The sequence below is a fragment of the Protopterus annectens genome, chromosome 9.part0 (genome assembly GCF_019279795.1).
Source record: "Protopterus annectens isolate FY-2018-M chromosome 9.part0, PAN1.0, whole genome shotgun sequence".
Lineage (NCBI taxonomy): Eukaryota > Metazoa > Chordata > Ceratodontiformes > Protopteridae > Protopterus > Protopterus annectens.
Window position 1 is genome coordinate 910,160,197 of NC_056743.1, and position 27,240 is coordinate 910,187,436.

The following is a 27,240-nucleotide window of genomic DNA, read 5'->3' on the forward strand; positions in this document are numbered from 1 at the left end:
CTGTGAGGCGACAGTGCTACTGCAGCACCACCTCCAATCAAATGTTCTAATTAATAAAATATGAGCAGTCATTCAACTCTTACTAATTCACAGGGTTTTATTTCCTATCCAGTACCTAACAATTATTATACCACTTTGTAAACTGTAGCGCAATCATACGCATAAACTATAATAAAATACAAAACTTTTAAAATCTACTAATAATAAAAAATGTTTGTTTTAGAATGAAGTAAACTACAACTTAGCTGCCCTTAATCTAAGGACACTGTTAATACTTAAATGGTCATTCAAACCTGGATTTCTTGTCGCATCGAGTTTTAGTTGCCAAAATAACTCTTTGTACTCAAGTCGGGCTTCCCATAATCCACCCCTTAAATCTTGTTTGACCTGTTCTATTTTATAAAATTTAAATTTACTGTCTTTGCATTCCTTCTGATGCCTGTATAATGCATTAGTGTCCTTTTGCTGCAAAATATCGTGTAGATGTTCATATATACTCCTTCTTATAGGTCTCTCTGTCTTGCCTATATAGAAACTGGGGCATTTTTCACACATGGCAATGTATACTACTCCTCTGCTGTTACAATTGTAGTATTCTTTGGACAGTATTTTATAATTTCTTGCTGGAAGATGTAAATTATCCTGTTCGAAAATGTTACTACACTGATTACAAAATTCACATCTGTATGTACATCATTTTTTCTGTTGATTTCTGTTCTAGTTTCCATTCTTTGTCCTTCCAACATTTCTTTTATGTTCATGTCTCTTCTTTTGATGAATGTCGAATATGTAGGTATATATTTATTAATTTCAGTGTTGGTAGTTAAAACTTTCCAGCATTTCCGGATAATATTCTCAGCTTCATCTGAATAAGGTGTATGTGTGTGTGTATGAATGCTGAGTTATAAGTGTCATCCAACTCTCCTGTTTTATTCAAATTATTAACCTCCTTCCCTATAATGGGTTGAAATTTCCCCTCTCATTCTTTCCTCACCTCTCTTACTGCTTGTTTTATTAGGGAAGTGAGATATCCTCTTTCTGTGAATATTTTTTTCATCAGTGTTAATTCTTCCAAGAATACTTTTTCTTCACTACACATTATGGAAGCTCTGACGAGATGACCCTTAATAATACCTTTTTTCTGACTGTAAGGATGTTTGCTGTCATAGTGTAGGTAAGAATTTGAGTATGTATCTTTCCAAAATAGTCTATATTGGTATTTCATATCTTCCACATCTTTGTAAATGGTCACGTCAATGTAATTGATTTTTTCTTTAGATGTATTAGAAGTAAATCTTAGAAAGGAAGTTGAGTTCTTAATATAATGAAGGCACTTAACAAGTTGTGTATCTGTACCATTCCAAAATAGACTGACATCATCCAGGAACCTAATGTACAATACTATGTTGTCATTCCAAGGTGTTTGGAAAATATAATTTTTCTCCCAGTAATAAAATACTAAATTGGCATATAAGGGGGCACAGACGGTCCCCATTGCCACTTTCTTTTCTTGTTTATAATATTCTCCATTGAAATACATCCAGTTGTTTTTAATATAATTTCCATGAATTCCAAAATTAAATTATTTTGTTTGTTGCCTAAATAATCACATTCCATTAGGACCTCTTGCAACCAATCAAGTCCTATATCGTGCGGAATACTGGGAAATAGATCAATTACATCTATAGTGGTCAAGATAAAATCCTATCCAAATGTATCCTGGGTTATATTTGTTAAAATGTCCCATGAATCCTTGGTTTGAATGATCATTTAAGTATTAATAGTGTCCTTAAATTAAGGGCAGCTAAGTTGTAGTTTACTTCATTCTATACCAAACATTTTTTATTATCAGTAGATTTTAAAAGTTTCGTATTTTAATATAGTTTATGCATATGATTGCACAACAATTTACAAAGTGGTATAATGATTGTTAGGTACAGGATAGGAAATGAAACCCTGTGAATTAGTAAGAGTTGAATGACTGCTCATATTTTATTAATTATAACATTTGATTGGAGGAAAGGATGGTGAATATTTATATAAAAGGACTGTTATGCCTTTACTAATTGTTCTGATGAAGCTCGGGAGATTCCTGGGTGAAAGTGCTTAACGTGTTTTGATACTGTATTGTTTTAAATAAAGAGTGTAGTTCTGTAGCTTCTGCATCAGTGTTTTTGCTTTTTTTGGCTAATTCTAATTCTGCCACGAGACCAGTGCTTAATTAATAGTTTTCCTTTAAGCTAAATGTATCTGGTCTGACTAGATCAGCCAGTGATCCAAACTGGTCAGGGCTGTGGAGGATACCTGGCAACATTTTTAGTCTGCAGTCAAGTGGTCAGGTCCTGAGCACACAAAATGTTAAGGTAGGAAGACTCTTCATGTCCTCTCCAGCTTAACATATTTTTCCTGCAAGTGGCTGCAGACAATCAGCAATCCATTTTCTTCCACTCCAGAGATTTACTGCTGATAAGCTGGGGCATACCCCACACACATGTGCATTCTTTGAAAGCTGTGAAAAAAGTCTGCTGCATTCAACCTTCATAAAATGTGTCAATTAAAAATGTTCAAATACTTTTAGAAAATGTCAAGCAATTACAAAGTTTCAAAGTATGTCTCTACCTCTTAGAACAAGAAATGTGGACAAAGCAAAAAATAATAAGGGGACAAAGGCTGAAAAATAGGGGCAGATTTTAAATATTGCTCTTATAATCTTAGAAATTTGCTAGAATAATAGGTGTTGTGTTAGCATACAATTTCTGAAAGATATGAAGCCTGAATTCAAATATCTGTATGTTTATGTGTTAACTGTCATATGTGCACTGCAAACCGCCTCCCTTACTACATTTGGTCCAACTACCTCATCTCCCCCTCAGAAAAATACTCGGCTTTATATTTTCATCTGGCAGCTAACCCTTCCTGTATTGTTCTTAGGATCACTAATTGTAGTTATCACTGTCTCAGGATTACCTTACAACACCTTTGCTTTACAGCCAAAGATGCCTACATTATAGTAAAATACGCTGTAGTATTGTAAAAGAATGACTTTATATCTGAAATTATTTATTTATTTGTATTTATTTGCTTTTGTTGACTGGGAAAGTACACTGGGCTGAAATGAGCCCATTTGATAATTTATACCTGTCACTGCATAAAAAATAACTCACTTCACTATATGCTTTCCATTAGCCATGTTAAAATTTTAACATTATGTTGTGCTGTATTTAATATTTTATTGCAGCTTCCCAGATGTGACCTGTTTTAATCCTAATTTCCAATTCACTCCTTCAGCTATCGTACAAACATACACATGCAAACGCACACATGCATATGAATGCACACACACACAGACACACACACACACACACACACACACACACACACACACACACACACACACACACACACAGACACACACACACATGCGCACACATGCACACACATACACATACAGACACACATACACGTGCACACACACGCACACACACACACACACACACACACACACACACACACACACACACACACACACATGAATTAACTTTGAAATTAGCCATTTCCTTGGAAACCTGCTTTTGCTATTAATATTCTTTAACAATATCTTTGTACAGAAGAAACCTGTATATATGTTGAAAGAACTGTTATATTACTACTACTGTGTTTGGAGAGCTAAGTAAAACATTCGGTCCTCACCTTCTCACATACAGTGTATTACCCACCTTTCAAATTATATAGGCCTACATTTGTAGTCTTAGGGCAACATCAGATTTAATGAAAGTCTCTGTGATACATTTGGAAACCATTATATGCCTGCAGTGACAGAAACTTGACTCGAGAGAAAATTTACAGCATAATAAATAGCATCAGGTGCTTGGTTCATCATTCTACACAGTAAATGAATAGAAATCTCTCCAGAACTGTCTTCATAGATCAAAGCAATGTGACTCAAGTGAGCAGGAAGGTAACTTGCCCTTACTCAAAGGTGTTAGGCCAAATAAACACTTGTTAAATTGGCTCACTACCTGTCTAACTGCTGTATGCAGTCAATGTGTCCAAACTAATGGATGGGTGTAATGTTCCTCAGAACTAGAGATGTGCAGCAATGATCCATTGTTTTACTGTAGTTATTCATATTTTACTTCAAAACTCATAATGCTGAAATTCAGAACTCTAAATTCAGCTACTTTTTTCTGTTCATTGTTTTATATATCTACAACATCATAATTAAGATGGTAACAGAGCTTCAGCATGATTTCAGTCAAACTGGCTAATATTAAAAATTGTTAATAGCTACAGCCCCCCCCCCCCGCAAGTAGAAGTGAAATTAATGCACATTTTACTGTAACATCCAAAACCATCTTCTTTTGAAAAGATCACCCTGTTAAAGGTGCATTAATGCACTAATTATTTATTATTTATTTGTGTTTACTAGGTAGGCACTCCAGTTGTATCAATGTCCATTTTAGGTATTGTGATGATGTGAGGTATTGCCAGCTATGCCAGCAGAAGTAGGGCAGTCAATGTGTAACATATGCCAGCATAGCTAGCTGGAGTTTTGTAAAGAATAATGTCATGTGCATATCAAACTGATTTGTACAGATGCTTGTGTTGAAGATGTATTTGTAAAGCTGCTTGTGTTAAAATATACCAACAGTGGGTTCTGCTGGACAGAAAATAAATACACATTTATGTCATACTGTATTGTAACTGTTGAAATGACTATATTGTAACAGAAGATATTGGAAGAGAAGAGAAGAAGTTAATCTCAGTCCATCTAACTTTGAAAACTAGTCTGAAAGTTCTGATTGCAGCCACAGAAAAAATGTCTGTGAAAACCAGGACTAGGAATCCTACTGTATTGTCTTTAGGGGTGAACTAATTGCTATGCTGGAAGGATGGAAATTTTGAAATGGTTTTATAGCTTCCAGATGCTGTAACACATCTCAACAAAGCTATATCTGTATATATGGTAACACATATGTGCTAAACTCTGGTTCATTTTCTAGCAAAGGGGGTAGTGGGAGAACCAGAGTCAGATGACCAGATGTATGTGATGTCATTCTGTAATCCAGCACTGAAATTATGTTTTAACGATATGAGTCAGAAGTCTCAGGGCAGTCTGTTTTTGGAACTGACAAGACCACTCACCCACTTCATCTTGCCTTGCTTTAGTAAGGAACCAGGGAATAGTAATATTTTAGATCAGTCAGGAAAATATAGTGAGATTAGTTAAGTACTGTTTTTCTGTATTTGTGTGACTCTATCCTTTTTTCTAATTTGTAATATTTCCTGTGATTGAAACTCTGGTGTTTATTGTAAGTAGATATTTGGTATCTTCATGTTCTTTTTATTATTTATTATATATTTAGACTTTTCACTGTGGGGGGTCTTTTAGAAAATATTTAACTTTTGAGAGTACTTTTATTTATTTGGTGACACTGTGGCCTCTCCTGAAAGCCTTGCTGCATTGGTCAAACACTACCATTTGTATCAGTATTCATTTTACTCAGTATAATTGAGTAGCTTGTATGAGCCTCAGAGTAGGTGGTTGGTGGCAATGTAGTCTGGGCAAAGGTAGCAGAGCTAGTAAAGCTGTGCCAGCCTTTCACAGGTGTGTGTGTGTGTGTGTGTGTGTGTGTGTGTGTGTGTGTGTGTGTGTGTGTGTGTGTGTGTGTGTGAGCATGTGTGCACATGCATGTGTGTGTGTGTTTGTGTGTGTGTGAAAATCACATCTCAGAAAGTGTATGTGTCAGCTACTTGGGGCAGTTACACGGAGCACTGGTTTCACAGAGAGGTTGCTGGAGGACTTGGCTTGGAGCATTCAGCTGAGGACTCAACTCTACAGCTGTGCCAGCGGGGAGTCTTATTTGGGGCCTGGGGGGGGGGGTGGACCCAGCCCCTGGACTGAGTATGTCCCCTGTGTACTCTTAAGGGAAATTGTGCTTGGTGCAGAAAGCTGCATCTGAAAATACTGTGTATACCCATTTTTGTTCCAAGTGAATGTACCTCTCCAGTGTCAGTGGTGAGGATTACGGCTCATTGATTACTGGCCCAGAGCAGGGACATCACATATTGGTGAGCAGTGATGTGGATATTTATTGAACTTCTGTAGCCTGTAGACAGTTGTCACTGCAGGTGTGTGTTCTCTCAGCAGCCACATGGTAAATCACAACAGTTTATTTATTTTTGTTAGTTTAGTCACGGAAAGCAGGCAAAGATGTCAGTAGAGGATTATAGCAAGCTGACAAAGAACCAGTTGGCCAGGGTGTGTGAAGCCAAGGGAGTGGTGCATGCCAACCTGACTTAAGAGGAAATTATTTCAGCCTTAGTCATAGCTGTAGCCCAGACCAGCAACCAGGAGGATAACCAGTCTGGTGATGGGGATTTGCAGCCCTCAGAAACAGGACAATTCAGCTTTTCCTCAGAGGATTTAAAAATCCATCTAGAGTTAAAGAGACTTGAACTAGAGGCCAAACATTTGTGATTAGAATCAGCAGAGAGACTGCAGAGTTTTGAGGGCAAAGAAAAGGAGAAACAAGAGGAATTAGAATTAGCAGAGAGAATGCAGCATTTAGTGGCTGAAGAAGATGAGACACTGCAGCATTTGGTGGCCAAAGAAAATGAGAAACAGTGGCAATCATGAGAGGAAGATGCCGACCTTTCATTAGGGTCATGGAGGTAATGGGAAAGGGAATAACTGAACCCCAGAAGCAACGAAGGTCAGTAAATTTCTTCCACAGTTTACAGAGGGTGATAATTTTGATAGCTTTATTCATATATTTGAAAGAGTATGTAAACTATAATGTTGCCCAAGGGCTCTGGGTATAGTTCCTGGCTCCCTTACTCCATGGTAAAGCTGTAACTACTGTTTTTAAATTGTCTGATACTGACTGCTTAAACTATGACAAAGTAAAACCATGTTTATTGGAATGTTTTAAGTTACACCTGAAGCTTATATAAAAATGTATCATGAGCATAGATTCAAGGTAGATGAAAGTGTGTATGATTATATTGCTGACTTAAGCACTTATTTTCATAGGTGGGTTAGTGGGTGCCAGGTCACCTCTGTTGAAAGGTTGGCAGAACATTTGATGAGGGAACACGCCCTTATCACTTTGCTTGATTACATGAGAATCTGGGTGAGAGACTGGGAGTGTAACTGCAGATGAGCTGGGGAAAAAAGGGATCTATACTTAGCATGCAGGGCATCAATGCACAAGAAGGGGATACCCAGTGTTGCACAGGATATAAGGGAACCCATGGTGGGCAGGCTAAACCAACTCAGCAGAGTCCTCCGGTAACAGGGAAGCCTCCCTTTATTTATTTAACATTTGTTTACCGGGATAGTCTTACTGGAAAACGGTGTCCATTTTCAGTGGAGGCCCAAGGAGAAAAGCTCCAGCAAAGTACATTTTTACTAATACATGTCTAGTACAACAAAGAAAAAGTTTACTATACAGCTTATATATATCTACTTACAGACAAGCAGAGATCAATAAAGCAATTTATATACATAAGAGATTAATCAACAAAAATATATACATGAGAGATGAGATTAACACATAAATAATGTGCAAATACAGTACAGCATGTCTTAGATTGTCTTAAGCCTCTACAGTACATTTAGGATGTCATCTGACAGAATAGAGTTTACAATTGTGAGGAAGACAAGGAGATATACGTAAGGGAGAAGGGGGTTACAGGACTTATAGAGTGGCTAGAAGTGTAGTTAGAGGTTATATCTGAGTGAGGAAGACAAAGGGATATAGGTAAGGGAGAAGGAGGTTACAGGAGTTGTAGAGTGCATAGAAGTTTACTTAGAGGTTATATCTGTGTGAGGAAGACAAGGGGATATAGATAAGGGAGAAGGAGATTTCAGGAGTTATAGAGTGGATAGAAGTGTAGTTAGAGGTTATATCTGAGTGAGGGAAAGTTATCCAAGGTTAGTACATGAGCAGAGCCAGGTAGATGTTAGGTGATCTTTTAGTAGTTTCTTAAACCTGGTGGTACTGGAGGTGGATCTAATATCGATGGGTAGGGAGTTCCAGATTTTGGTGATACTGTTTCAGTATAGCGCGTTACCAGCATTATTGCTACTTTTAGTGATGTTTACAAGCTTTTGTTACTGGAGCACAGCGTCCAGTTATTGGAATAGTGAGTAAGGCCTTTGAGAGTGGGTGTTTTTTCAGGTTGGTTGAGTATTTGGTGGACCATGGAGAGCTGGTTAAAAATTAGTAATTTGGTGTATTCTAGCCATGAGAGTTCTTTGAGAGCATGACAGTGGTGGGATTGTAGCTGGCATCTGTAACGAACTTTGCTATTTTATTATAGCAGCTATCTGGTTTATTTATGTATGCTTTCTTGAGATTAGTAAGGATGGGAGTTGCATGTAGGATTGTGGACAGAAAGTGGGTTGTAGCAATGGAGAGTTTGGATTTGTCTGTGATTAAAAGTTTGTTCCTGTACAGACAACCCATTTTTAGTGGGCTTTTTTAATTGTTTGATATATGTGGAGATCAAAGTTCATGTTTTGGTTTACTACTACTCGCAGGAGTTTGGTGTGGGAGACTGGGGTAATGATAGTATTGTTTGCTGAGGTGATTTTGAATAGCAAAAAGGGGTCTGGGTTCTTGTATGGTGAAACAGGATGAATTTTGTTTTGTTGGGATTGAGTATTAACTGAGCATTGGTTTGCCAGGTTTCTACTTTAGAGAAACCTTGTTTTGTTATTTCCTGAAGATGGTGGAGTATTGGGGCTGCACAAATTAAGGCAGAGTCATTGGTTCATAGGTTCCTAGGTAGGTACTAGGCTATTGACACAAGGGCCTACATAAGCTTACCCGACAAGGTTCCTTGGCTTTCGCTACCCAAGAAAGTTATTTTCCTGTGCCCCTGTTGAGCAGAGCCACAGAAGTGATCCCAGGGGTGAAATTCCTATTTCCCATTCACTCATCAAGATTTTCCTTGAAGAGTGCTAATGAGGAACTCTGCTTGACCTAGATGGGTAGCTTGTTCCAGAGTATGGGAAGCCTCTGGGACAGTAATCTATCCCTTCAGCATATTCTGTTTATTGTGGTGACAAGGTTTAGGTCCCTAGAGTGTGTAGCTTGGATGGACTGGAATTTCTTTAGGTGTAGCATGTCCATCAGCTCTGGGTTTGACATAGCTTTGTATATTAGGCAGAGATCACATCAGAGTAGGTGATATGCTACGGAGTAAAGCTGGAGTTTTTTGAGATGGTCAGCATAGGGCATCTGTTTGAGGCTGGTAATCTTCCTTATGAGGTACTTCTGCTGCCTTTCCACCTGTTGCAGATGTCTTATGAGGTACATTCCAAAAGGGGCATTGTACTCTATAATGGATCTAATAAGTGTAGAGTAGAGGGGAACAATGACCTCTTTTTTCCTGAATGAGAAACCTTTCATGATGAGTTGTGCCATGCAGAAGGATTTCCTGACTACTGTGGTGATGTAATTATCAAAGGAGAGACTACTGTCCACCAGGGTCCCAAGGTCTCTTATCACACATTTGGCGTTATGTAGACTGATGCCTATGTGGTAGTTCATGGGTACAGAGTTTTTACCAAAGGGGATGACAATGCACTTTTTGGCATTAAGCTTGAGGCCATGGCTCTGACACCAGGCATCGGTCACACTGAGGCCCTTCTGTAGGATGTCCACATCATTTGGGGACTTAACTATGGCTCCTAATTTGCAGTCATCTGCGCACTTCATTAGCCAGAGACCTTCTGTGTTAGCCTGTACTTCAGAGAAGTAGATATCAAACAGGAGAGTTATCAGGGACCTGGGGACCCAGGTTGATAGTAGTCTGTCATTCGACACCCATGTAGCTAAAGTAGTTAGGAAGACCTTCTACATTGCCCACCTTATCATGAAGGGATTCTCATCTAGATCAAGGGAGGTCATAGTCTCCCTATACTCATCACTCATCAGACCAATGATTGAGTACAATGCCCCATTCGGAATGTATCTGACCCGACACTTGCAGCAGCTGGAGAGGCCACAAAAGTTCCTCACCAAAAGGATAAAGGGTCTCAAACATCTGTCCTATGCTGCCTGACTGAAAGAACTCCAGCTCTATTCAGTCGCTTACCGCTTGCTCAGAGGTGACCTTTGCCTAACATACAAGGCCATGTCAAACCCAGATTTGATGAATATGCTTCACCTCAAAAAATCTAGATCCGTCAGAGCCACAAGGGCGGGAGACTTAAACCTCGACACGGCTATTAATAGGACGTGCTGGGGGGATAGATTCATCACCCAAAGACTCCCTATGCTGTGGAATAAAATCCCGGTATATGTGAGGCAGAGCACCTCGCTGGCCTTGTTCAAGAGAAATCTTGACCAATGGATGGGAGATCGCAGATATACCCCAGGGATTACCTCAGTGTCACTGCTCGACAGAGGCACAGCAAAATAATGGGTATAGTTCCCCATACTAAAGGGGTGGTGTAAGCCACAAAACTATGGGCTAGGCTTGTAAATGCCCTCGGGCAGATAGCCTAGTATGAACCTATGAACCTATGAACCTATGAGAGGATCCAGGACTGAACCCTGTGGTACTCCACTTGTCACTGGTTTGAAGTCAGATTCGGAGTCTGCAACTTTTACAGTGTGGGTTCTGTCAGTGAGCCAGTTGGCAACACATCTTGTGATGTAGGGATTTATACCTAGTTTAGTGAGTTTATCTATAATTCAAGAATGGGGGATGGTGTCAAAAGCCTTGGTGAGGTCATGATAGGCTATGTGAACCACCTTACCCTCATCTACAGTGGTGACTGCTTCAAATAAGTCGATCAGGTTCAGGAGGCATGATTTGCCTTTCACAAACCCGAACTGGGTGGGGTCCAGAGTTTGGAGGTTACTAATGTCTTTGTTTTTAAGTTCCATGATGATACATTCCATGGCCTTGAAGACCAGGCTCATCAGGCTAATAGGGCAATAGTTCCCTTGGTCCGTGGTGGCTCCCCCTTTGTGGAGTGGGATAACTGTTGCTGTGTGCCATTCAATGGGCACAAAGCCTGACATGAGGCTATGATTGAACATGGTGCTTAGGTGGGGAGCCAGTTAGTTCTGAAGTTTGTGTAAAACACAGCCTTGGATGTTGTCCGGTCCCATGGATGCTGTATTCTTGGTTTTAGAGAGTGCAGTTTTTACCTCTGTAGTTGTGATTACAGGGACCCTGGTGTATTGTATTAACATGACTTCATTAGTGGCAGTATGTGGGCTATTAGTGAATAATGTGAAGAGAAGAGGGCCAAGAATGGATCCTTGTGGGACCCCTAAGGTGACTGACAGCAGTGGGGAGAGGGAGTTATCCCATTTGATTGCTTGCTGCCTCCCAGTGAGATAGCTCTGGAACCAGGTGAGTGTAGAGTGGCTGGTTTTAAATTTTGATAGTGTGTTTAACAGTCTGGAGTATGAGACCATGTCAAATGCTTTTGAGAGGTTCAGAAAGATAGATGAGACCAGGTTACCTTAATTTCTGAGAAGGTTGACAGAGTTAGTGAAGCTTAGAAGGGTAGTGGTTGTACCATGGTGTGGACGAAATCCATGTTGAGTTTTGGATAGTAGACTGTAAGTGAGAAGATGGTGGAGGAATTGGGTATCAATGTATTTTTACTGAATTTGCGATAGTAGAGAGAGGATAGCAATTGGATGGTAGTTTGGAAAGTTCAGTAGAGCTGCCGCCTTTATGTTGTGATATGATGTGGGCTATTTTCCAGATAGTTGGGACCTGTTGTTCAGTGATGGAGTGGTTTATAAGGATGGAGACAGGGTACATGATGGCTTTTGCAGCTGTTTTGAGATAGTCTGTGGGTGGGTTGTCTGCAGATTGGGTTGTTGGTTTGAGTTTTTTGAAGTATTTATTTTATGGTGGCAGTAGGAATAGGTTGCAGGGACAAGTTATTGTTGTTTTGTGTTGGAGAGAGAGGAGTGGGGGGTGGCTAGTGTTTGTTAGTTTGAGTATAGAATTGGTGAAAAATTTGTTAAACTGTGTGGGTATGTCATCCATAGTGTTGTCAGTGTTTGGGGAGGGGGTAATGATTTGACCAGGCTGAAGGATTTGCTTGATTGTTGACCAGAACTTTTGTGGGTTCCTTGGTGTTCTAGTTGTATTTTAGCATACTATTCTTTTTTCTTTTGCCTTGTATATTTTTGGCAGAATTTCTTAGTTCTAGGTATTTCTGATAATTGGTTAGTGATTTGTTATGGTGCCCATTGCCCCAGGCTTTGTCTCTTGCTTTTAGTATAGCTCTTGTTTCTTTGGTTAGCTATGGGGTGTAGTTGGGTTTTATCCTAATTGTTCTAGGTGGGACAAGCTTATTTAGGATGCTAAGGAAAGTGGAGTTAAATAACTCCACTGCCTTGTCTAATGGGAGGTATTTGAGAGGTGCCCATCTGCAGCTTTTGAATGTGTACATGATCTCTTGGAGATTGACATTTTTTTTTTGTTTCTGATTTGCTGATATGGTGGGGTTTTGGAAGAGTTTATTTGCTACCGGAGTATAAATGTAAGGTGGTGGTCACTAAGCCTGTCAGGGAGACAGCCTGTGAGTTAAGAGAGGTTGGGCTGATTAGTGAGTATCCAATCTAGGATTGATTCTTTTTTTGATGTTTTGTCTATCCTGGCAGTGTGTTGGATTAGTTGGGAGAAGCTGTACAGAGAAATATGGTTTGTGGGTGTGTTTGTGTTACAGGAATACCAATCGATATTAAAGTCTCCAAGTATAATTGTTTCTTGCGGAATGAATTTATTTGCCCATTGTAGAATGTACTCTAGGGCAGGGATATTATTCCGTGGTGGGATGTAGACACCTACCAGTGGCGGATTTAGGCATGGGCGCAGGGGCGCGCGCCACCTCCTTTTCTCCATACTAGTAAGTTACGTTTTTTTTTTTTTTTTTTTTATGACATGCATAATATATATATATATTACTGAGTCACTGTTCCTAGTAATATTTAATTCTCTCCTCACAATTTAAAGAAAACAGTTTTAAACTGTCACAGAGTACCGTACATTTTTTTTTCAGTTTGGTTTCTTCATGACCTGAACCAATCAATGCTGTAAGAATCGCGCCTAACTCAAATACATTGGAGAAGCGATTGGAGGTTTGCAGAGTCAGGTGATTTAATCTCCTCAATAATTGCTCCTCCAAATAATTCTCCATTGTAGTTGAGTTAGGCGCGTTTTGGTAAACAGTTGTTCAAGTCTTTAGTAAATTACGATACTCTAGTCAGCTGCACTATTAAGTGACTCGAACTCCAGCAAACTCCCTTCAGCAAGTGAGTCTCTCAGAGAAGTATTTTTTTTTATTATTTTTAGCTAGTTTGATATTAAATTAAAAAAATTAAAAAGACTTGTCAGGTACTAGTTTAAAGTGTTCCGGAAATGTAATGTGTGTTTAGTGCCTACATTTAAAGTGGTGCTTTTACATGTAGTGGTGTTTTTTGTAATGTCTGTGTTTTAGTATTTGTTTAGTTTAGCGTAGATAAGTGACTTGTGTGTTCCGGTGTAAAGCTTAATGCCATTTTGTAGCTGGTTAAATTTATTAATTTATAATTGATTGATTAAGTTAAGCATGTTAGTTGAACAGTATAAAATTTATATATTATATATTTATATTTATATATTATTATAATATTTAAATATTATTATTTAATTTAATGTATTATAATTATAATAAATTATAATAAATTTGAATTCCACAGTATGATAGATTCAATTTGGCCCAAGATTAGTTTTACTAACTTATTATCATGGCGCCATAATGGCATTGTAGATGCCGTTAAAATGGCGCCATGATCTGCAGTTTCCCCCACGTGCAGCACTACTCATTGAGTCATGGAGATGTGGATTCGCACTCTGCTTGCAACTGCCCAACGGTTGAACCGTTGAACGAATTGCAAGGAACCGGGTTACGGATAACAAAGTGGTTACTAACTTAGATGTAATTTTATATATTATATAAGCATATTATGCTTCCAATGCAGCATTCCCGACGGATGCTTGAAGTTTTATGTGTGCGCATACGTTCTTATTTATTTGACGTTGCTCCCTACTTCATAACTGCCTTATATGCGGCCGCCTGAGGTATCCTAAATAATTACATACATTCGAGGTTTTAAACTTCAAATCTGTAATCAGAATAGACATAATTCAAAACCTGCTGTACTAGCAACTTTCTAAATTTATAGAAGCAATATTTAAAACCTGCCCCTACTGGGCATTTGTCCCTCCCCCCACTGTGTCTGTCTTTGTCCAGATTTCTTATACTGAGAGGTTAAGAAGTATGACAGCGGGGAGTTTCAGCAAACGTTTCCGTGGAATCCGAAAGGATACACCTATTACTGCACGCCTAAGTCTAGTGTGTAACTGCAACACGTAACGAAGGACAAAATGCACACTCCAAATTGGAGACGGCGACTATATGAATTAATATAAAATAATAACCCTTTCAAAATTTAGAAGCGACACAAATGCAGCTTCCCTAGTACTAAACCTCAGTAACTGCAATACTTAGTAACCCAATGTAAACTTAAATTTGAACACCATCATCTTTGCAGGAGGGTAGTAATCACCATAATCTCTTTGTTATTGTAATGCATCATTTCCATAATAATACATGCACTGTAGCGCCATATGTATTAACTCATACACACATGGAGAGAGTGAAAAGAGATACAGCCATATGTTTCTTGAGTCAAGTTTAGCCTGGTTCCATGATAGACATTGTAGGTTCAGGACTAGACTGTTATAACTTGGTAGTACTTATTGCAAAAAAAAAAAAAAAAAGTATCCATCCCTTTTTATTTGGTCTTCTCTCTAGCACTTCCAGCAAACACATTATAGATTATGTTACAGTTTTCTAGCAGTGAACAGGCTGCTATGCTACACATCCTTAGTGGGGGCATTGTAGGTAGCACTGTCTGACATCATGCCATATATCCTTCTTTCACTTCCCTTCACTTTAGCCCTTCCAGCCTGCATTCCACCACCGAGAACACACTTCTCCCAACTAACTATATCCTATACTATGTAACCTGCTGTCCCTTGTGGTGACAGGCTTCCAATCACTGGCAGAATGCAGGATTGCTCGTATCCCAGGTACTCATGCATAGCTGATAAAGGTGATATTTCCTTGTGCGTTATTCCTTCCTGCTTGAAGTGTACAGTAGTTTTGTGCTGGCTCTAAGCTCAGACCCCCAAAAAACAGTGAGTAAGTTTACTATATTAATAATTGCTGTTTGTTGGGGGTAGAACAACTTCAGAATGAGAGTAGGCAAACATAGGTGGTGGGTAAGTAGAGGGGAGTTTTTTCTATTTATTCACTTGTTTGAGACCTGTACAGCCAGAAGTACATATGTCTTGAAAAACTGTGCACATGGGCTGTCAGATACAAGCACTTTTTTTTTTCTTAAAGGGAGTCGTCTTTCATGACATGTAGATTTGAACAAACCTAGCAGATGTCATAGGATCAATGTAAAATAGCTGACTCAAATGGTAAGCTGTCTGAAGCAGCTATGGACATGAACATAGAGGCCATGATATGTAGGCATACATGTGTATAATACATACATACACATATAGATACAGGTATCTGTTAATCTTCACCATCTTCTGGTAACTGTGGGAACAGCATTATTTTTCGTTCATTATTTTTGCCTGCTGACATGTGGTAGGTGTTTGAGAAATGTTAAAATCTAAGCAGTGCCACCCCCTGTTTACAAATGTTCGCTATAACAAATCAAGCTGTCAGAACTGCTAAGTGACATAAGTCACCATGCCTGAAATTTTGTTGTTGTCGTTGTTATGGTGAGGAATTAAGTTGCCCCCTGTGTTTTGTACTAATCTACTGACTAGCATATGTGGTCCTTTTCTCTTGCAAATAAACATGTTGACTGCGTTCTGTTGTATGGAGAGATTTTTGTAGGGGTAAGCATAAAATGTCTAAAAGGCGCTTCTCCTAAGTATTTAATTGTGGTATCTGGTGGAGAAAGCCATACCTTATAAGCAGTGCTATAGTTGTACTTTATTTTCTGCTTCTATGTGCTAATTGCTGTCTCACAATCTACATGGCATTTAAACTGTAATTTCACTCAAGCTGCTGCCCCCCCCCCCCAAAAAAAGCACAATACTTTCAGCTGCTCAGTCAACTACAGGTATTGCTATTAGATTTGTATTCCTCTTGTAAACAAGATATGTACATGTTGGAGGCATTAATCCTAGATGGTTATGGACGTGATAGGGCTTGATAAAGCCCCAGTGTTTCTAACGTGCTTAGTAGATACCTTGTATGCAGAGTATACGTGGTTACACTAGTGTCTTTAAATATAAGGTTATGCCTTGCCTTGTTGCTATTAGCTGATTTAAGAATTGTCTGTGTTGCTATGCAGTCTTATTTAGGTAACTTCAATAGTGTTGTTGCAAAATTGTAACTGACAATCCCATTGCTGCTTTGTCTCCCCCCCCCATCATGGATGCACTGAGTTGTGTAGTGCGTATTTCTTTAATACAAATTCCTCATGTCTATTTTACTGGTTGCTACATGCGCAAAATATGGTTTGATGCCTAGAGCAGTTGCTAGCTGAGTCTCTTAAAAAAAATAGAGGGCAAGTAGCTCAGCATACCTCTCAATGAGACAGATTTTTGCAGGATGTCCAAACTTTGGCCTCATATTTTTTGGTCCGTCCTTCATAAAAGTATGTTTTTTAAGCAAATTATCATTAAAGAGTGAATTTAAAAAGAAAGACATTGAGTCTCGGACTTCATGTCCTTATGTTAAAGCAAAACTAGTTTTATCAAATTTCTAATTTTGTAAGAGCAAATGTCCCTATTTTTGGGACTTAAATTTTCCTACTTTTATTTATGACTTTGTCAAGACTTCTTGCTCTAAACAGCTGATGTATGTAGTTCAGCCATCACTAAACATGCTAGACTTGTGTCTTAGTTTCACCTGTTCAGATTATGTGGCTTTTTTGGCAGATCTTTAGGGGTTGCAGTCTCAATGTAGTTTCTGACTTTGGTTCATAGGTAGATACTAGGCTATCTGCCCTAGGGCATTTATAAGCCTAGCCAGAGTGTATTTGGCTTCTGCCTCCCTATTAGATTAGCCTACTGTGGGTCTGTAAAGTAGGTCACAGAAGGTACCCTTTTAAGATTAGTTTACTGTGCCTCTGTCTAGCAGGGACACAGAAAAGATCCCAGGGATGAATTTGTGATTTCCCATCCACGCATCCAGATTTCGCTTGAAGAGGGTCAGCCAGGGGCTATGTCTAACATGAATTGGAATTCTATTCCAGAGTGAGGGGAGCCTCTGGGAAATTAATCTGTCCCTCCAGCATGTCCTATTTATTTTTGTGCTGTGGATTAAGTCCCTGGAGTGTGTAGCTCCCATAGATGCTGTATTTTTTGCTTTGGAGAGGGCAGCTTTCAACTGTGCATCTGTGATGTCAGGGAGGTTACATTCAGTTGGGATAGGCATTTGCTCCTTTGGGGGGGAAGGGGGTGGAGTTTGCGCTGAATCTGTCTGCCAGGATGTTGGCTATGTCTGTAGGTTCGGTATATTTTGTACCATTATGCAACAATTCAGAGCATATCTGGGAGTTTCCACTCATATTCCTGACATAACTAAAGAAGGCTTTGTGATTATCTTTAGTGTCTAGGGCAATTTTTCTTTCGAAACTGGCCTTTGATGATTTTATGAGGGATCAAAGTTTCTTGCTAATACTGATCAGAGATGCCTTCCCTTTTTGGGATTTTGCTCTGTCATGTAGTAGCTTCCTCCTTCTGTTGTATAGCTTATTTATGGCCGGGGTCCACCAGACCGGTCTCCTGTTTTTGGAGGAGTGAGTCTTGGTTTTATTTGGGATAGCACGATCCATGCATTCCTGCAGGTGCTCATAGAATGCATTTGTAAAGGAAGTCACCCAATAACATAGTGTTTGGAGAGACCTTCATATTCTCCAGTGTTCTCAGGAATGCCAAGTGGGGTTCCTGTAATAGGGAGGGTGTTCTGTAGCAGGCTACAAACTTTAAGGCAGTTTTGCCCGCTGTTAGTTGCACATGGATGGTTTCCGATGCTTCGTGCAGTGCCACTAACCTGGAGTTATAGGTATCTTTGAATGTAGATACTCCCCCTCCTTTTGTGCTTTGGTCCGAGTTTTGGGGCCGAAACACATGGTGAGTTATAACCTGGTAGTGCTGGGGTGCTCTCAGGAGCCTTGAACCAGGTTTCTGTTACTGCACAGACATTGATTTCCTCCATACTGAGGAGAGCCTCGACCATCTTGAGGTTTAGACTTCTGGCATTGAGTAGCTTTACCTTTAGTTTTTTTATCCTTGGGTTGTCTATGGAGGTGGGTTTGTCCTTTGAGCCTTGCCTAAAAAAGGCACTATGGGGCTGGCAAGAGCCTTGGCCAATATACGAAAGCCTAATGGTGACAGGTGCAAGCTGTCCCTTCACTTCATATTCAAGAAAAGCATGCTAAGTACTTTATAGCCTTTTCTAATATTAAGTCTCTCCCTGATTTTGGGGAGTGTAAGTGTGTAAGTTTAGCATAGTAATGTCTGTAGAATGTATGCACATGACAGGGATGCGGCAGTGTAGTTAAGCACCGTACTGTTCTATGGTTGAATTGGATATGTAATAGCAGTGGTGAAGGGGCAAGCTGAACTATTGCCTGGGTGATTTGAGTTATAGTGGCTTAGGCAGGTTAGACTTGCCCTAACCCGTGAAGTGGTAGGGGTGACTACTGTCAGTTTCCACTCCCTTGTGGGAACCAGAGAACTCTGCAGTGCTGCCTGTATGTAAGTAAGGTGGTCTTAAGTGAGATGGTTCATCACTGACTCATGCACTGTGGTGGTGCCTAGTGTCCCGCTTTCCTGCTTACACCCCGGTAGTTGACTGACCAAACTGCGCCCCCCCCTTTGCAAATTCCTGGATCCGCCACTGCCTACTATGTTTATTTGCTTTATAGAATTAAGTAAAAGTTTAGTTAATAGTATTTCTGCATTAGTGACATCTGGGATATGTATGTCTATACCTTTGAGGGTTAGATTATTTTTGTATAGTATGGCTACACCTCCTCCTCTTTTTCCTATCTCGTCTTATCTATGCATGTTATAGCCAGAGGGTGTTATCTCATTGTTGTTGATCTCTGATTTAAGCCATGTTTCTGTTGAGACAACTATATCGGGTGAGTAGTGTGAGAGGGTGGCGTGGAGTTCACTGGTCTTGTTCAGAATACTTCATAGGTTTATATTTAATATTAGGAGATTGGAGTTTTCTTCTGGTGAGGTTTAGCGTGGTTGATGGTAGGTTGATAGGTTTTGTTGAGGGGGCAAGGGGTGGGATGTATATCTCCACTTAGAATTAGTTGTGATGCAATGTTAACTATTACTTCTATGCATCTTTGTAAAGCTTTATTATATGTCAGTGATGTAGGTGATAGTGTTTTGAGGGAGACAAGGTGCAATTTGTAAAGGGAGGTGGTTTTGATATTAAAGATATTAACAACAATGATAATGAAGGTTTATATTTGTTTTGGTGGGTAGGGAGTAGCGGTGTTTGCTGTTGCCATGTGTTGTTAAGATGTGGATGACATGATCTGAGCTCTGCAGCTATTAATAGGAGGAGGAGGGTTGGAATTGGATAAAGTAACATATTGTACTCTCTGTGGATGTAGGGTAAGTAGGTATGTGTTTTTGTTTAACGTGGGATTAATGTGAGGATAGGGTATTGGTGATGTATGCTTAGTGTCTGGCTGTGTACTGAAGGCTGTTTATGTACTAGAGATTCATTGTAGGTTTTGATTAGCTACTTTAGGTTACAGGGTGGTTGTTGGATGTGTGAAATGTCATGACTGGATGGTGGGAGAGGTTATGTAGTTGTAAATGTAGGAGTAGTGAGGGTGGGTGGAAATTGGGGGCAGCATAGGGGAGTGGAGTGGAGGGGCCTTTTGATCTGATTTGTGATGAGTGGGAATGGGAAGGTGAGTGTGAATCCAACAATGAGTCTGTTGTGGCATATGTCCTAAACCTCAGGACAAGGCTTAGAGAGCTCATGGGCTTGGCCCAGGAGTACCTGGCAGGAGCCCAACAGCAGAAAAAGATCTGGTATGACAGAAATGCTCAAGCCTGCATGAATACTGTGAGAAAGCAAATAGCTATGGTGTCATTCCTGTCAGACACAATAAGCTGCAGGCAGATTGGGAAGGACCTCTCAAAGTGGTAAGGAAGGTCATTGATGTTAACTACATGGTAAGCCTGCTAGGCAGGAGGCAGAGGCACAAATTGTATCATGTTAAAATGGTGAAACCTTTCCATGATAGGGAGGCGCTGGTGCTGAGTATTTGCAATGGGAGGCAGGAGGAGTCTGAGGGGGATCTATAGCTACATTGAGCCAGCCAGCACAATGCCAAGGTATTAAGATGGAGCTTAGGGTTGCAGGGATATGATATAACAGTGCAGAACCATAGTGGGATCGGCAATTCCCATGCAGATGGGCTGTCAAGACAGGGTATGGGTTAATGTGTTCCCAGACAGGCCATGTCTCTCAAACCATGTTTCTCAAGGGTCACTTGAAAAACTAGCTTGAGTCTTCGAGGGGAGGGGTTAAGATGTGTTGATATTGAGGTATTGCCAGCTATGCCAGGAGAAGGAGGGCAGTGGATGTGTAACATAAGCCAGCATAGCTAACTGGAGTTTTGTAAAGAATTATATGTCATCTGTACATCAGACTGATTTGTACAGATCCTTGTGTTGAAAATGTATTTGTAAAGCTGCCCATGTTAAAAATGTACCAAGAGTGGGTCCTGCTGGACAGAAAATAAATACACCTGTATGTCAGATTGTATTGTAACTGGTGAAATGAATATATTGTAACAGGGAATACTGGAAGAGAAGAGGTTAATGTCAGTCCAGCTAACGTTGAAAAATAGTCTGAAATTAAATTACCTGGTTTGGGCCATAAAGATTGTATCTTACAGTTCTGATTGTAGCCAGAGATGAAATGTCTGTGAAAACCAGGAATAGGAATCCTATTGTATTGTCCTTCGGATGAATTTACTACCCTGGAAGGGTGGACATTTTGAAATGGTTTTATAGCCTCCAGATGCTATAACACACCTCAGCAAAGCTCTGTATGTGTGTATGGTAACAAATATGTGATAAACTCTGGTTCAGTTTCTAGCAAAGGGGGTAGTGGGAAACCAGAGTCAGATGACCAGGTGTATGTGATATCATTCTGTAGTCCAGCACTGAAATAATGTTTTAATACTACATGAGACAGAAGTCTCAGGGCAGTCTGTTTTTGGAACCGACAAGACCACTCACCCACTTCATCTTGCCTTGCTTTAGTAAGTAACCAGGGAATAGAAATTCTTTAGGTCAGTCAGGAAAATATAGTGAGATTAGTTAAGTACTGTTTTTCTGTTCTATGTGAATCTATCCATCTGTGTTATTTTTAATATTTCCTATGATTGAAACTCTGGTGTTTTTTGTAAATAGATATTCAATATCTTCATGTTCTTTTTATTATTAAATATATTTAAACTTTTCATTGTGGCTGGTCTTTTAGAAAATATGTTAACCTTTGAGAGTACTTATATTTATTTGTTGACACTGTGGTTGCTCCTGAAAGCCTTGCTGCATTGGTCAAACACTACCATTTGTATTAGTATTAATTTTACTCAACATAATTGGGTACCCTTGTAAGAACCTTAGCATAGTTGGCTGGTGGCAGTATAACTACCTTATGGTACGAGCAAAGGTAGAAGAGCTAGTAAATCTGTGACAGCCTTTCCCAGGTGTGTGTGTGTGTGTGTGTGTGTGTGTGTGTGTGTGTGTGTGTGTGTGTGTGTGTGTGTGTGTGCATGTGTGTGTGTGTGTGCATGTGTGTGTGTTTGTGTGTGTGTGTGTGTGTGTGTGTGTGTGTGTGTGTGTGTGTGTGTGTGTGTGTGTGTGTGTGTGTGTGTGTGTGTGTGTGTGTGTGTGTAGGGACACAGAGCACACTGGTTGGGTGGTGGAGGACTTGGCTTGGAACACACAGCTGAGGACTCAACTCTACAGCTGTGCCAGTGGGGAGTTTTACTGGGGGCCTGTAGAGAGAGAGAGAGAGAGAGAGAGAGGGAAACTCAGCCCCTGGACTGAGTGTGTTCCCTGTGTGCTCTTAAAGGAAATAGTGTTTGGTGCAGAGAGCTACATTTGAAAATACTGTGTGTATCTATTTTTGTTCCAAGTGAATGTCCCTCTCCAGTGTCAGTGGTGAGGATTAAGGCTCCATGGTTACTGGCCAGGGCAGGGATTGTTACAGGTATGACCAAGGAAACTGCCCTGACAGTTGACAATCAGTATTTCAGCATATTGTCAAGTTCACCAAGATAGAACATATAAAACTAACAAAAATGAAAAGTGGCATAGTTCTGCATAGAAAGTCAGAATTACAAAAGCAAGCATTCTGTTTAGGTTGTATTATAAAATGGGTTAAAATGCAAGTATACCTATAGACTGATAAGGTGGATGTAAGTATTTACAGTCAGGTTTCATTCTAGGTTAAATATTAAGAGACGAAAGAGAAAGCAAATGCATTTTTTACCGACCTTTTCATTTTAAATAGATATATTTGTAATTACAAATAATGACACATAACGTTTTCAACATTTTAAGAATATGGAGTAGATAAGAACACATTTTGTATTAGAGAAATTCAAAAGTAGTCAACAGGTCATGCATTCTATGTAAAAATAAGTAAATAAATGAATGCCACAGGAAGAAAGAAAAAAAGAAAGAAAGGTATAATGGTTGCTAATATTTGACTTTATTGTTTACAATCAGAACTTTGAAAATCAGTAGCACCTTTCTTGTACATGAGCTGCCTCAGGCAGCTTGAAATGTCCTACAACAGGAAAACCTTGATGACGATGGAGACTTTAAGATGGAGGGTTGAAAGATATTGATGGAAATTCAAGGAAAGGTTGTAAAGCAGTAAGCATGCCTGAATCGTTCCTTCTTGATAAGTTTAACAGGTAAGATTTGTTGCAAAGATGTAGGATGTATCTGTAGTTAGAGGAGTTTGAGACTTGGACTACACAATAAAAAGGTGGTTTGACCTAGACAAGGAAAACTATGAAGAGGAAGGTCTTATTATTTCAGCTTGCAGTCAACTGCTTGGCTCACCCAAAGTCATACCTCAGCTGCTTGATTATGACAGCTTAAGCTTTCGGATACTTGCATTAACTTTATTTGAGATATATAAGTGAAATCTCATTGCTCATATATGCCTTCCTACTCTGTTCTTCAACCCCACAATCTTACACAAAAAAGAATTGACAACAGGAATTATGCTGCCTGTCAGTTATCATTCTTTCTCTAAGGTGCAGTGACCTCAAAATGAGAATAAAAAAGTCTGGACGTGTCAAGGAACTTCCCCACATGTGGGGGTAAAAATATGTTTTAGTATTTTGGTACCTATAAGCTCTGATACTTATGAAAAGTGTTTCTTAGTATTCATGCTTACTCCACATGAGATAGTTTTGTCGAGGAACTGTGTTGTGAGCTACGGTGTTTCCAGGAGACATAGTGAGCATTTTAGACCTGGTGCAGTTACGTATTAAAAGATAGACTCTGAAAGAGATCAAGTGACTGTGATTGCTTCATATAATCATGTAGAGATAGAAGGTAGTCAGGGCATAGTTGGAGCAAAGGGAACCAGTCTGTTTTAGAATAAAATAAGTAACAAAGTACTTAAAACCACTTGAAAGGCACACCACCACACTAAAACAAAATAGAATGCTGTTAACTCAAAATAAGCCACTCGAGACTTATAAATAAAGTTTAGCGCTTTTGTTAATTTAATACAAGAACCTCTTCAGAACTGAATGACAGCTGTGAACCATTTAATTTATACAATTCATTCAAATCAATTAGCCAATCAAATTAATAGTAAACGATTTGATATAAGACAACTCTCTAGAAAATTTAAAGGGGCAATTTAACATGATTTATTCTTCAGCAAACATTAAATATTAATAACGTCATTCAAACCCATTTTTATCTGCTCTTAGTGCAATTTACCATTTTCAGTTCCTTTATTTCCATTGTTAAAACTGCCAATAAAAGACCTTTGGTCAATACTGTCTAAAACAAAAAAAACTAAACTTCTTAAAGTTATTACATTCAGAAGCATGCTTGACTAATGCACTGGTAAAAATCCCTTTTCTTAACAGCAGCACAGTGCTCATAAATCCTTTGAGAAAGTGTTCTAACAGTTTTCCCAATATAAAAACTTTCATAGTTAGAGCAACTTGCTAAATAAACTAATACAGTGGGTTTTACAATCCACAGTTTATATACAAAAAAGTTTCTAATATTAAACAGCCTGAACGCTTATATTCTGGCGTTTATGTGCATCCACATTATGCAGCTTTCTGACTTACTTTTGGCAAATTTTTACTATGCACTTTTTACTTTTCTTATTATTCTTGTCTCACCTAAAAAAATGACCTTGTTATTTACTGTTAGTTATTTATTTCATGTTAGTTCTTTTTAATATTATTTCTCCTGTAAGCATTGACAATATTATTCACTGTTTTTTTTTTTTTAATGTTAGAGCTTTTCTCCTCAGGGCTCCACTGAAAAGGATCTCTACCCAGTCGGAACAACCCAGTTAACAAATGTCAAATAAATAAATAATTAAATAAATAAATGTGTACTTTTTCCTACTGTTGTGTGACCATGGAGTTGTTATATATAAATTTTGGGGTGCTACTTTTTTTTTTAGTTTTCAGTGACTTTAATGCTCATAAGTGGCACTCGGGCACTCACTGAAATTACTTTCGGAGATTTGCCATGAAGTTTTGGTTCATAGGTTCATAGGTAGGTACTAAGCTATTGGCCCTAGGGCCTATTTAAGCCTAGCCAAAAAGGTACCCTGGCTTTCACCACTCAAGAAAATTATTTTCCAGTGCCCTGTCAAGCAGTGCCACAGAAGTGATCCCCGGGATGAATTTCCTATTTCCCATCCAATCATCAAGATTTTTCTTGAAGAGCGCTAATGAGGAACTTTGTTTGGTATAGATAGGTAATTTGTTCCAGAGTATGGGAAGTCTCTGGGACAGTAATCTATCCCTCCATCATGTTCTGTTTATTGTCATGACAAGGTTTAGGTCCCTAGAGCTTGTAGCTTGGAGGGATTGGGATTTCTTTAAGTGGAGCATGTCCAACAGCTCTGGGTTTGTCATAGCTTTGTATGTTAGGCAGAGATCACCTCTGAGTAGGCTGGAGTTTTTTGAGTCGGTCTGCTTAGGGCATATGTTTGAGGCTGGTAATCCTCTTTTTGAGGTATTTCTGTGGCCTTTCCAGTTGTTGTAGATGTCTTGTGAGGTACATACTAAAAGGGGCATTGTACTCTATAATGGGGTCTAATGAGTGATGAGTAGAGGGGAACAATGACCTCTTTTTTCTTGGATGAGAAACCTTCTGTGATGAGGTGTGCCACATAGAAGGATTTCCTGACTACTGTGGCAATGTGATTATCAAAGGAGAGACTATTGTCCACCTGGGTCCCAAGGTCTGTTATCACACTTTTAATGTTAAGTAGACTCCCGCCTATGTGGTAGTTCATGGGTACAGTGTTTTTACCAAAAGGGATGACAATGCACTTTTTGGCATTGAGCTTGAGGCCATGGCTTTGACACCAGGCATCTGTCTCAGTAAGGCCCTTTTATAGGATGTCCACATCATTAGGAGTTTCAATTATGGCTCCTAGTTTGCAGTCATCTGTGAACTTCATAAGCCAAACACCTTCTATGTTAGCCTGTATTTCAGAGAAGTAGATACCAAACAGGAGAGGACCCAGGACTGAACCCTGTGGTACTCTACTTGTCACTGGTCTAAAGTCGGATTAGGAGTCTGCTACTTTCAGAGTGTGGGTTCTGTCAGTGAGCCAGTTGGCAACCCATCTTGTGATATACGGATTTATACCTAGTTTAGTGAGTTTATCTATAATTCCAGAGTGGGGGATTGTGTCAAAAGCCTTAGGGAGATCTAGATAGGCTGTGTGAACCACCTTACCCTCATCTACGGCTTTGGTGACTGCTTCAAAGAAGTCTATCAGGTTTAGGAAACATGATCTGCCTTTTACAAACCTGAACTGGGTGGGGTCCAGAGTGTGGAGATTACCAGTGATTTTTTTTATAAGTTCCATGATGATACGTTCCATGGCCCTGCAGACCAGGCTTGCCAGGCTAATGGGGCTTTAGTTCCCGGGGTCCATGGTGGATACCCCTTTGTGGAGTGGGATAACCGTCGCTGTGTGCCATTCAGTAGACACAAAGCCTGAGGTGAGACTATGACTGAACATGTTATTTAGGTGGGGTGCCAGTTCATTCTGTAGTTCATGTAGAATGCAGCCTGGGATGTTGTCAGGTCCCATGGATGCTGTGTTCTTGGCTTTGGAGAGTGTGGTTTTTATCTGTGCAGCCATGATTACAGGAACTTTGCATTTTTCCAGTATACATATGGGCCCTTTAGGAGGTGAGTGGGGGCTAAAGTTAGCACTGACCCTATCTGCCAGGATGTTGGCGATATCAGTTGGTTCTGTATATTTAGTGCCATTGTGCTGTAACTCAGAGCAGATCTGAGTGTTGCCATTGAGATTCTTGACATAGCTATAGAATGCTTTGTGGTTGTCTTTAGAAACAGTGGCAATTTTGTTTTCATAACCAGCTTTGGAGGATTTTTATGAGGGAACTCAGCTTTTTACTGTGGCTGACCAGAGTGGTCCTCCAATCATGAGATTTTACTCTTTTTTGCAGCAGTTTCTTTCTTCTGTTGCAGAGTTTGTTTATGGCAGGGGACCACCAGATTGGCTTCCTTTTTTTGGAGGATAGCATCTCGGTTCTGTTAGGGATAGCACAATCCATGCACTCGTGTAAGTGCTTATAAAGTGCATTTGTGTAGGATTCATCAGTCGTACCTCTATTGTCCATCTGCATGGGTGTTGTGAAGTTTGACACTTCTGTCTTAAGAACCGTGAAGCTGGCTTTGGAGAAATTTTTTATGGTTGTTTCTCTAATGGGGGTGGGGGCAGCATGTGGATGTCTAGGGTGATTAGCTTGTGGTCGGATCTGACCAACGAGGAATTGACCTCTATTGTAGAACACCGGTTGTCCATGTTGGTAATGACCAGGTCTAGGATATTGCTGCCCCTGCTGGGGGTGT